Genomic DNA, 11,450 nt, shown 5'->3' with positions numbered 1-11,450 from the left:
ATTTATATGTGATTCATATCATGTTCATTTTAGTAGAATGATTGGGAATACAAGTAAAATGATCATTCTGCATTGAATATTATTATTGTTTACATTTATGTGTTGCATTGCCTTTAATATTTCTATTGATTGTGTCACTAAGTGTATACTTAGCGTGTTATGATTTTCACGCGTAAGTAAAAGATAGTGGGAGGAGTAAGGAGTTGAGCTTGACATCAATCACCAAGGAATATTTACAGGTTAACAGTAATGACATCGTAACGTGTTCTGAACTTCTAGTTGGCATGCATACGAGAAAGAAATGTTTGCAAACTATAAGTATAATTAGTATTAAAGATAATTAATAGTATGAATAAATATTATCATACTAGACTATGTTTTAAATAGTAATTGATTGGATTTTAAATCAGACAGTTTTTAAACAGTTTTATTTATTATATGAACAGAGCATAAATGCTTGTTACTACCTAAGACCGAATTTGAATTAGAAGTCGCGATATCATATTTTGATTTTCTCTGATTAATTATTTTACAATAAATGTTAAGATTTGGAAACTTATGAAAGGAACAAAATTTTACCCATTTGAATTATGAAATGTTTTGAAATTTTGATGTGACATCTTTAACTCGTAATAGTACAATATACGGGTTAAGGGTGCTACAAGTGCAACTTCATGCCACCAATTATAATGCCAACGTAACCAAAACTGACTTCGTGCTAGTATGGAATAATATTGTCATTAAGGAGTGGGAAACAGTTGGTAAAACAATTTAACGAACATTCATATTCCTTCAAATAATTAAATAAATTCGAATTAAACAAATAAATAATAAATAAATCAAAAAACAAACAAACAAATAAATGAATAAATAAATAAATGAATGAATAAATAAATAAATAAATAAATTTGAAATAAATAAATAAATCGAACAAAATTATTAAAGAAATAAAAAAAATATTTAAAATAAATTAAAAAATTAAAAAATTAAAATAAATTAATAAATAAAAATTACTACCTAATTATCCTGCCTATAGGTGCATGCATACATGCGAAAGATCAGCCCTCAGTAGTTCTGCCATAATAATATCATAGAGAGAATATGTGAGAGTTTTTTTTATGAAGGTGTGAGGAATTCGGGTGGAGGGCCCTATTTATAGTAATCCTCGCACTGCCTCCGAAGCGAGGTAAATGGTACCTCACGCTCTATGAAGCGCGAGGTACATAAAATCTTTTCAAATTTTAAATTTCAAAACTTCTACGAACGATAATTTCTCTATATCTCGGTGACCTCGTGTTTTGGGAAATACAAAGTATTAAACAATCATATTAAATTGGGTAGCACGTCCTGTAAAATGTAAGATCTGTTCACGCGTTGGGTAGGACGCGAATTAGTCATACGTGTACACTTTGAGAGGTATTTCTCGCAGTCTCACTTAAATTATTATTTATTCATTTTTTTCATTTTTTAAATTTTAACTTATTATTATTTAAAAACTATTATCAATAAAAATATAAAAAGAATGTATCTTAAAACTATAAAATCAAGAATTTTTGAAATATATATTTTATAAAATTTTATTTTTAAAATATTTAAAACAATCGTGATAAAAGATTAAAAATTATGACTTTTAAAAAGTCAATAAGTAACAAATTTAATGGGACATACATATTATTGTTTATTTAGTGGTGGGAGATCGATTTAAGAACTATATTATAATTCAAAAAGAATTTATATATCTTAGAAGTGAAAAAAAAATGTTCTAAAAAGACCCACCGACATCTATAAAATATGTGTTGTTAATATTTAAGAAAGATTTCGAACATATAATATTTTATAGGAAAAATTACACTTTTAATACTTAAATTATCAATTTTTTTAGTGCTTAAACTTTCAATTTTTTTAAAATCATACCTAAAGTTTAATTTTTGTTTCATATTAATACCTCACCACTAAAAATTTTAGTTTTTATTTCATTTTAGTACCCCATTCAAAATTTAACGTTAAGTTTTGAAAAAATTGAAAGTTTATGTACTAAAATAAACCAAAATTAATAGTTGAAGTACTAAACGCGTTAAGTTTTTAATGACGCGATACTAAAAATAAATTAAAATTAAACATTATGTATGGTTTTGAAAAAAATTAAAAATTTAAGTAATAAAACGGACAAAACTAATAATTTAAGTACTAAATGCATAATTTACTCTATTTTATAATAAAGTCGTATTATAAAGACAGTAATCATTATAACACAATTAGAGAGAATCGAATCATAAAAGACCCCGACCTGATTGGTAGATAATACCTCATAAAAGAACAAGTGAAGATCATTGAAATAAAATTTCAAGCCAGACTCTTTTCAACAACGTTGTTAACTTGTTATTCCAGGATCTATTGTGAAATCATGAACGCATAAAAACATGGAAAAAGGTTCCATTTTTTAACACAACATGCATAAAAGATGAAGCCAAGGATGAGTTGCCGGTCTCAGCTGACCCTTTTCAAAGGACAACTGAAGTACCGTGTCTTGCTCAATCGCACATACTGCCCACACGAGGAGGTACGTCGGAGAACCCATGTTCCGGCAGATGGAAATTGCGATTATGGTGGGATGCACTCGAGATGTCCGAGCAGCTAGTACTTGAACCGCTGTATTCCGCATCAAATTCTGATCTACTATTCTTTCGAGTCGTGCAGTTGACATCGGACTGTTGGAGCTTCTTTTTGCTGAGAAAACGTCCGCCTGATCCCCGAACCCTATTCAGTGCATGACGATGTCGAGATTCATGAAGATATGGCTGCATTTAATTCGAGCTATAGCAGATCAGCGGCTATAAAGTGCTATCATCATCGATCAACCATGAGAAACACAGTAACTTCACCAGGACAGTCATATAGCAAATAAACAATAACTTGCTATAAACGTTATCAACATAAATCGGTACATATGTCAAACAGAAGTCGATATACCTTTCGAGCTTTAATAAGTTTGTTTTGTTCCTCGAGCTTTGCACGATATTGCCTCCTCCGAAGAATGCCATGATATTGCTTTGGGTTGACATAAATGGGTTCATCTTCTGCACCATCGAGAGGCAGCAGAACTCGAGTTGGAGCACTTCCTCCCAAATGAGCCTGAATCCGATCAAGTTTCAATCAAGGTTGCATCATAATACAGTTCCCAAAAAAAGGTTACATCGTAATACAGTAAACAAGGTGAAACCTAGGCCGATACTAAAGGGGTACGGACTTGAGTACATTAACTTCCGACCACCCGAATCAAAGGCTTTGATTGTAGAATTGGACCATGGGATTCAACTTTCGAACCGATTTTAGTTATTTGATTGTCGTCCAGGATTGATTATAAACCACATTGGTTGTAAGGTCGGGCCTAAAGCCAGTCCGAGAAGATCACTAGTCAATCCATGGTCCAAAACCTTTAGAACCGACCCTCGGAGATACACGGTTATAGTCTCGGGACCATCTAACCCGAACCATGCTCACCCTATCTTTCATAAATAAAATGTGGATTCTTACAAAAGCTTGTGGTCCATATGGCGTAAATATACCACCGAGGTAAGTATCAGCATATGCATATGCATTTTGAGCGTAAGCCTGAAACAGGACGAGAAATATTAATCTAGATTGAAGACAATAATACAAACTTAATCATGACTGCTAAACATACCATTGAATGGTTATAACTTGGAAGAGAAGGGTTGAATAAAGTGCTCGGATTATTAACCAAGAAAACTGGCTTCACTTGACCCTCGATGTCGTTCCGCAACTTTCTTCCGGACCTGGTGCATGATAACACGATTACGATATCAAACAAATATCGCTAACCCGTTAAGCTCGACAACAAAAGATTCACTCTTCAGTAAACCATCTAACAATCCATTTCAGATCGTTCAAAAACTAAAGCAAACCGCTTCAATGCATCATCAAGAAGATCTATAATAAACAAAGCACGATATGAGATTTGAAGAAATGATACCGCATTGCGAAGGATTGCATTGAGATTTGGTTGCTTCCATGACACCGACTTCACAAGGAGCTTCATTGATTGCTTGAACCGAAGTCGATTCCTTGTCATGTAGTTGAAGATCTAAATGCTTTGCATGATGATAGAGTTGGGACGGTGTTTCCACTTTCAAGCTTATATTCTGGGGCAAAGACTCTGCAATTTGGTGTTCGTTCGAGCTCCACCAAGGTGGGGAAACCGATAAATGTGACAGGGAACTAACTGAACTCTCATCAAAAGTTTTCTCCGGCAAATTTCGGACCCGAATCGCCATCTAATTCATCAATTGTCTTGTTGTAAACACGCAGAAGATCCTTATCAACAAACAAATTCTTCTCGTCTCAAGATTAACTCCTAAAAGGGAAGGGAAAAAAGGATATAGTGAATGTTTAAGTTCTACTTAAAAAATATAATGCAAGCAACAAAACTTGTAATCATCAAGCTGAACAATTGAACTCAAGGTCAAGACATCCGAGCTAATGTGAAAAGCAAGAGAACTAGTGAGATTTTAGAGTAAACCGATGCTCCGAACAATCCAAGCCGATGACAGGTCCCGAAACCGAATGTAAAATGCATGAGTCCTTGATAAACTGAATCTAACCTTACCATACAACATGAACCAAAATCACATGCTAGCTTTTCAATATTTGACTACTTAATTAACATTTGATCGAAACACATACTACAACAACAAAAAGATCAATTGAGCAATTCAAACATATATAACTAAGCATAATCATCATCTATATGAGCAAATAGTTTCCATCACTGCAGATAAAAGGATATACAGTCTAAATCTAAAGCTTATACTGCATATCCACCAAAAGGACCAGAAAAGGGTTGATGATAATTTTCCATGAATCTAATGATATCTAGAAATAAAAAACCCTAGACATCAATGGAGAAGGGAGCAAATTTACATTTCATTATATATAAAAAAACACTAAACATAGCAGATTTGAGAACTGCAGAGGGAGAAATCACCAATAAACAACAAATTACAGATGAAACATATATCAAAAAGAGAAAAGAAAACAGTTTTGTATTAATTAGTAACATGGAGAATGGAAGTTGTATGGACAAGTCAACGAGTGTACGGACAAGATAATGGTTGAAGGATATGAACTTCAACCCCACAATAATAACTGAAAAGAAAAAACTTGTTTCGATCAAAAAAGAAAGTAAACAACTAATATATCCAGATAAAGGGAAAATAATGCGCCAAAAAAAAAACTGGAAATTTTTTTTGGAAAAGACAAGAGCTTGAACAGAAACATCAGTGGCAAACCACTATACCAAGAACAAAAACTTCATCATATCACCGACAGTACATTTCAAGGAAAAAAATAAACAACAAAGTAAAAACAAAACCCAATTTATAAGGGCATAGATTAAAAAAAAGGAAAAAGGAAAAGAATCAAAAAAGCAATAAAATAATAAAGAAAAAGTAGTATAGGGTGACACAGATAGGATAAGCTTGAATCAAATTAAACAAAAAAGACATAGTGAGTGAAAATGAACCTATGGGATCTGATGAAGCATTGAAGAAGAAGCGAAGAATTGTTCTTTTGTTGGGAAGAACTTAGGCATGTCTCCTCTCTTGAAACTCTCTCTCTCTCTCTCTCTCTCTCTCTCTCTCGACTTTTTTCTCTCTTAAATAGTAACCCATTTTTAATTTTAAAATTTTGTTTACCATACCTCCTTAAATTCTATCTATAGGACTTCAAAGTTTAAAATATTTTAATTAAATCCTTAATTATCAACTTAAATATTAAATGTCAACTTAAGTTTTATGTGGAAACTATTTAAAGTAGATGGATTAAATTATAGTTACATGAACAATTCTCTAAAGAAAATTAAGATCTAATGTTTATAAAATTTAGTGAAATTTTCTACGAGTTGTATTCAAATGCTCTATATGATAAAGTATTGTCTAATGTAAACTTTAATTCATATATTTTAATTATATTCTATGTGAACTTTAAACTGACATTTAATGTTTAAAATAAAAATAAAATTAGTAAAATAATCTAGTTGATATGTAATGCTACTTTAAGGATTAGATTAGAAAATTCAAAGTTCATAACAATTTATAATCTAGGGAATAGTTTGGGGATATCTCATATAATTAATCTTATTTGATAATTTAATTATTTCTGTATTTTATTTTGTTCACTATATTATTTTAGTCGTAATTAAAATATTTTATAATATATTATATATAGTTTTTGTGATCAAAATAATGATACGGTAATAATGGATGACCAAATTGAAATTTATCCAGAAAAATACTCCAATTTCTGGCCTTGGGTAATATTTCTTTTTCTTTTTATTGCCCTTTTTAGTACTTGTGTTACATTAATTACGCGTGTCCATGTCTTGTGGGGACCACACTTATCCGTCGTTTGTTTTCTAGCTTTATTTTATTACAGCCCGCCGCCCTTCACTGTGTATATTTCAGGTCCACGTGCTAAGACGGATCTATTGTTTCTGATTGGTTAGTGTATGTTACGCTCCAGATTGGGCCAAAAAGCTGATAACGGATAATGTAAATCGAATAATAAAAAAACACATGTAAATGTTGAATCTTCAAAGCCTCAAGTTCTGCATTTTATATGGAGCCTTCAAGAAGCACATAAATTTTAGGGTAAAGTATACAAATAGTCACTAAACTTTTCAAATGATTTCATTTAGGAATTTTAACTTTCAAAACTTGCAATACAGTTACCAAACATTTAGTTCGTTTGCAATATGTCCCCGACATAACGGTCGTTTCACTGCCGTTAGGCTAAATTATATAAATGTCACTGAACTTTTCAGGCGCTTGCATTTAGGTCCCACAACTTTTAAAACTTACAACACAATCAACGATTACATTTTAAACCACAAATTTCAAAATACTTCATTTACATTCTAAACCTCAAATTCTAAAATACTTCAATTACATGCCCAATCCCAAATTCATAATCCATTCTCAAAATCTACAATAATAAACTGAACTTGAAGTAGCAACCCTAAACCCTCAAAACATAACCATTTCGAAAGAAATTAACCAACTATAAGTGAACAATAAGTGATTATGTTGTGTTTAGGGTTATGTTGGACCTAAACAATCAATTCAATTTATAAAATAGTTGACTCAAAATTTTTTTCGATTTAAGTTTATAAAATTTAAATCAAGTCGAATTGAATTAGATTTTTGAGTTTATGTTTAAATTTAATTATAAATATTGATCATATTATAATATTATTTGATTCTAATTCATCTTAGTTTATAAAATAGTTGACTCGAAATTTTTTCGATTTGAGTTTATAAAATTTAAATCAAGTCGAATTGAATTGAATTTTCGAGTTTCTGTTTAAATTTAATTATAAATATTTATAATACTATAATATTATTTGATTCTAATTTAAATAGTTTTTTTAACCATATACAATACATATATTTCTCCATATTTGTTTCCATATGTGGTATACATAAATCATACAAAGTCAAGGGACTTGACTCAAACTTAAAAATTAATCCACTGATTACTAAAAATTTTGAGATATTCGAGTTGTATTTTACAAATAGATTTCAACTTGAAATTTTTTTAAGTTGAGTTTATGAAATTACAACTCAAAGCCAATTTGTATCAATTTTTTTGAATCAATTCAAGTCGAAAAATAATTTTTTTTCGAATCGAATTGAGTATTGTTCATTTATAGTTGGTTAAATCTAACTTTTAAATCATAAACCCTACATAATAACTTATTGTTATGGACACAAAATGAACTAAATGTTGTTGATTATGTTGGGTTAATTGGTGGGGAAATTTAGTATTTGGGGTTATGTTTTGAGAGTTTAGGGTTGTTGATTCAAGTTCAATTTGTTATGGTATATTTTGAGAATGGATTATGAATTTGGGGTTGGGCATGTAATTGAAGTATTTTGGAATTTGAGGTTTGAATGCAATTGAAGTATTTTGGAATTTGGGGTTTAAAATGTAATTAATGACTATGTTGCAAATTTTAAAAGTTGAGGGGGACCTAAATACAAGCACCTAAAAATTTCAGTGACCATTTATATAATTTACCCTAATGACCAAACGTGTAATTTATCCTTTTTAATAATTTGAGTAATTATATAATATTTGTTTAAATTTTTTTAATTAATTGACAACACATTGTAAATGTTGTTGCTTAAATTCAGAATTTCAAAGGAGATCAATATTCTCTTTTACTATTGTGATCACTTGATAGATGCAAATATCGAATTTCTAACTTTTTACCGAGTTCAAAAATGTTATCTACCTAATAAAACGAATTTCTTTTAACTTTTTATGGAGTTCAAAAATGTTATCTACGTAATAAAATTGTGTAACATCACTATTAAACATAGAACGAGTATCTTACGATGTGTATTATTCAAAATCTATTGAGTAATTTCAATAATAAAATAATATTTGTAACACCCCAATTTAGGGGCTAAATTTAAGAAATTATAAAGTGGTGGATTTAATTGGTATTTTTGAAAGAAACGGTGGATTAAATTGTAAAATTTCAAAGTTGGCAGGCCTTTTTAAGAAGTACAAGAAATTTAGTGGCTAAACTCATAGTTTACCCATTTTTCTTTTGGAATGAATTATAACCCCTCCCGTATGTTTTTTCTGCAGATTATCATTTTCCTCTTCTCCAACAACCCTTCTTCCAACTCCGATCTATTCGTCGTCTGACCTTCGATCGACGAGCTGAAACCACCATCGTGTTCGTTGTCGAGCGAGGAACAAAACCCCTTAAACCTTTCGTCATGAATCGTCGGTAATTTCAGTCGGAAGTATCGTCAATAATAACCCGATTTCAGTTGGTTTTTAATCGATTCACAACGATCCGAGTATCCGTTTACGACACCTCCCGCACCATCGTGTTCCTTGCAACGTTTCGAGTCCGCCGGTGTCATCCTTGGTCTCCGTCGACGGCGACGCGTGTGGAGGTGAAGCGGTCAAAGTTTCCGATTCGTTGAAATCGAGCTCTCCGCCGTTCAAAAATTTGAACCGAGCTTTGTATCTAGAAATCGCTTAAAATAATGTTTAGGAATTTTTCTGGGAATTTTCTGACATCATAGTACTGTTCACGCGCCGCCACTGTGCATGGGGAAGGAAAAAGTGACCGGTTTGACCGGTTACAACCTGACCCGACCCGTTCACCTGACCCGACCCGTTGACCGTTGACCGGTGTTGACCAAAACTTTGACGGGCTTTGACCGGGTATTAAACGACCTTTGACTTTGACCGAGTATACCTATCCTGACATTTTTCGACGTTCCAAATCCGATTCCGCAGTCCGTTTTTCAAAATTTGGACCCGCAGACCTTTAAATTTTCAGTCAAACCCGTTGACTTTGATTTTGACCAAAAATTCCAAATTTTCGAAAAGTCATATTTTATGCTTTCGACGTCCTGAATCCGAATCCGAAGTCCGTTTCACCAAATTCGAACCCAGTATGTTGTTTTTCACTGATTTATCACCCAATTCGATCCGTTTATCGTAATTAAGCTTCGTTTTTGATATAATTTATGTTGATATGTATCTGAGGAATTATTGGAAGTTGAATTGAAGATCAAAGGCGATCGAATGGAATTTTTATGGTCAATTAGTATTGCACAAAAATCGAGGTAATACTTTACTACCTCTTTATGCTTTATGGAACATGTGAATATTGGTAAATGCATGATTAAGATAATGTTGGTCTCATTTGTGTAGTTAATTAGTTTCTACACTCAATCTGAATACGGTAAAAGGGTTCAGTAACTGATTATGGTTCAGATAATTTTTATAAGAAATTGAGGGATTGTTAGAATTAAATTACAAGTTTTGTGCTTAGTGATAAAGAAATCAACATGGATTTGTAACTTATAGTTTATTTCATCAAAGGTTAAATGTAAAGGTACTTGGATGGGAAATTTTGATAATACTCTAGTAGGGTAAAATGACGAAAATACCCTTAAGTTGTAAGATGTCAAGAATTGTCCCTGGGAGTTGATTAATAACTCTGAAAGGATATATTGATATGATAAAACTACATATGTGCTTAAGAAATGCTAGATTTTGCTTACGAAATACAGATAACCGGTTTTTAACCCCTAGAGGGTTTGTGTAAGATATTAGAATTCTGTTAAGGAATCATTTCAAGATAAGAGAATGTTCGGGAAAGCAATTGATCATAGGATCTCTAAATTATAATTATTTTCGTTAAGAGCTAATATTGAAATTATATGGTTAAGAAATTACGAAAATGCCCTTGAGAGGTAAAATAGTCATAGTTAACCCTGAATGAGAAAATACTTTGAGGATTCGTACTTAACTCGATTAAGTACGAATTTGATTGTTAAGACCTGACTTAGTTCAGGAAAATTCCTGATTTTCCGTTTGTAAAATCGGAGAAGACACTTCACCTAGAAATATCCGAGTTATGAGTAAATACCTGAAGAATAATTTGTCGGGGTGTTCTGTTGTCATAATTATTCGAAAGGACTGAAATAAATGATAAGATTGAATTTAATAGTAAGATCAGACGGAAGGAAATGATTGAAATATGTTGAATCTGTAAAATGACCAAAATACCCCTGTAATGGAAATGACCCAAGAATACCACCAAGCTCAAGAATGATTGGATATCTTCGAGCTCTGAAATAAATAGAACAAAAATGAACACCAAAATTTGCAAAATACCCTTGTGTCCTATTCTAAGTAAATGCCTTGGATTAATTAAGGAATCCAAATAAGCATAGGTATTAGACTACCTTTAAAAAGTTATGGAACACAACTTAAGTAAGTCGATCAACTTTAATGATATGTCAGTATCTGAACGACATAGATATTACTTGAATGCGTGTTCGTCTACTCAAGTTTAGCTCGATGATAATTTTGGAAGTATTCAGCTCAGCTCAATTCTAGATTGAATTCAATATTAAGAATTGGACTTTTGTTCGACAAATAAACCATGAAGACCAAATTGAATGGAACGAAAGTACAACATGTATCTAAAATTCAGGAACGTTTGAATTACTCTGGAAAATCCCAAAGTAACTGGAATGGACATGACTGCTAAATGAACTAGGTAGCCTCAATGACTGGGGATTTAGTAAGTGGTTTGGATAAGTCTGGAAACTCTGATGAGTTTACACAGTGTACAATTTCAATGGGTTATGAACAAAATAATGAAGTACGCCAGCATTACATGATATTGTGGAAGCGTGGAAATGAAATAAAGACATTGGAAGATCTATTCAGCGATAATTCCGAAAATGATCTATGGACAAGAATTTATGGTATTAAAGAGTAAATACCCTGGAAGAACAATGAATTGAACCATCGATAAGTATTAGTTCTGGGAACTATTCATCTAAGAGTTGTTCGATAATCTGATCAATCGACATAGATTGTAAATG

General features: G+C 31.8%; 1 pseudogene; it reads right to left on the bottom strand.

Annotated features, from left to right (window-relative positions):
- Positions 1-2,350: 2,350 nt before the first annotated feature.
- On the bottom strand, positions 2,351-5,636 carry LOC120166310 (annotated as a pseudogene).
- Between the last annotated feature and the right edge of the window lie 5,814 nt (positions 5,637-11,450).

Source organism: Hibiscus syriacus, unplaced genomic scaffold (assembly GCF_006381635.1).
Source record: "Hibiscus syriacus cultivar Baekdansim isolate YM2019G1 unplaced genomic scaffold, ASM638163v2 tig00111634_pilon, whole genome shotgun sequence".
NCBI lineage: Eukaryota > Viridiplantae > Streptophyta > Magnoliopsida > Malvales > Malvaceae > Hibiscus > Hibiscus syriacus.
Note: the sequence above shows the minus strand (reverse complement) of the source record. Positions and strands in the feature narration are given on the sequence as shown.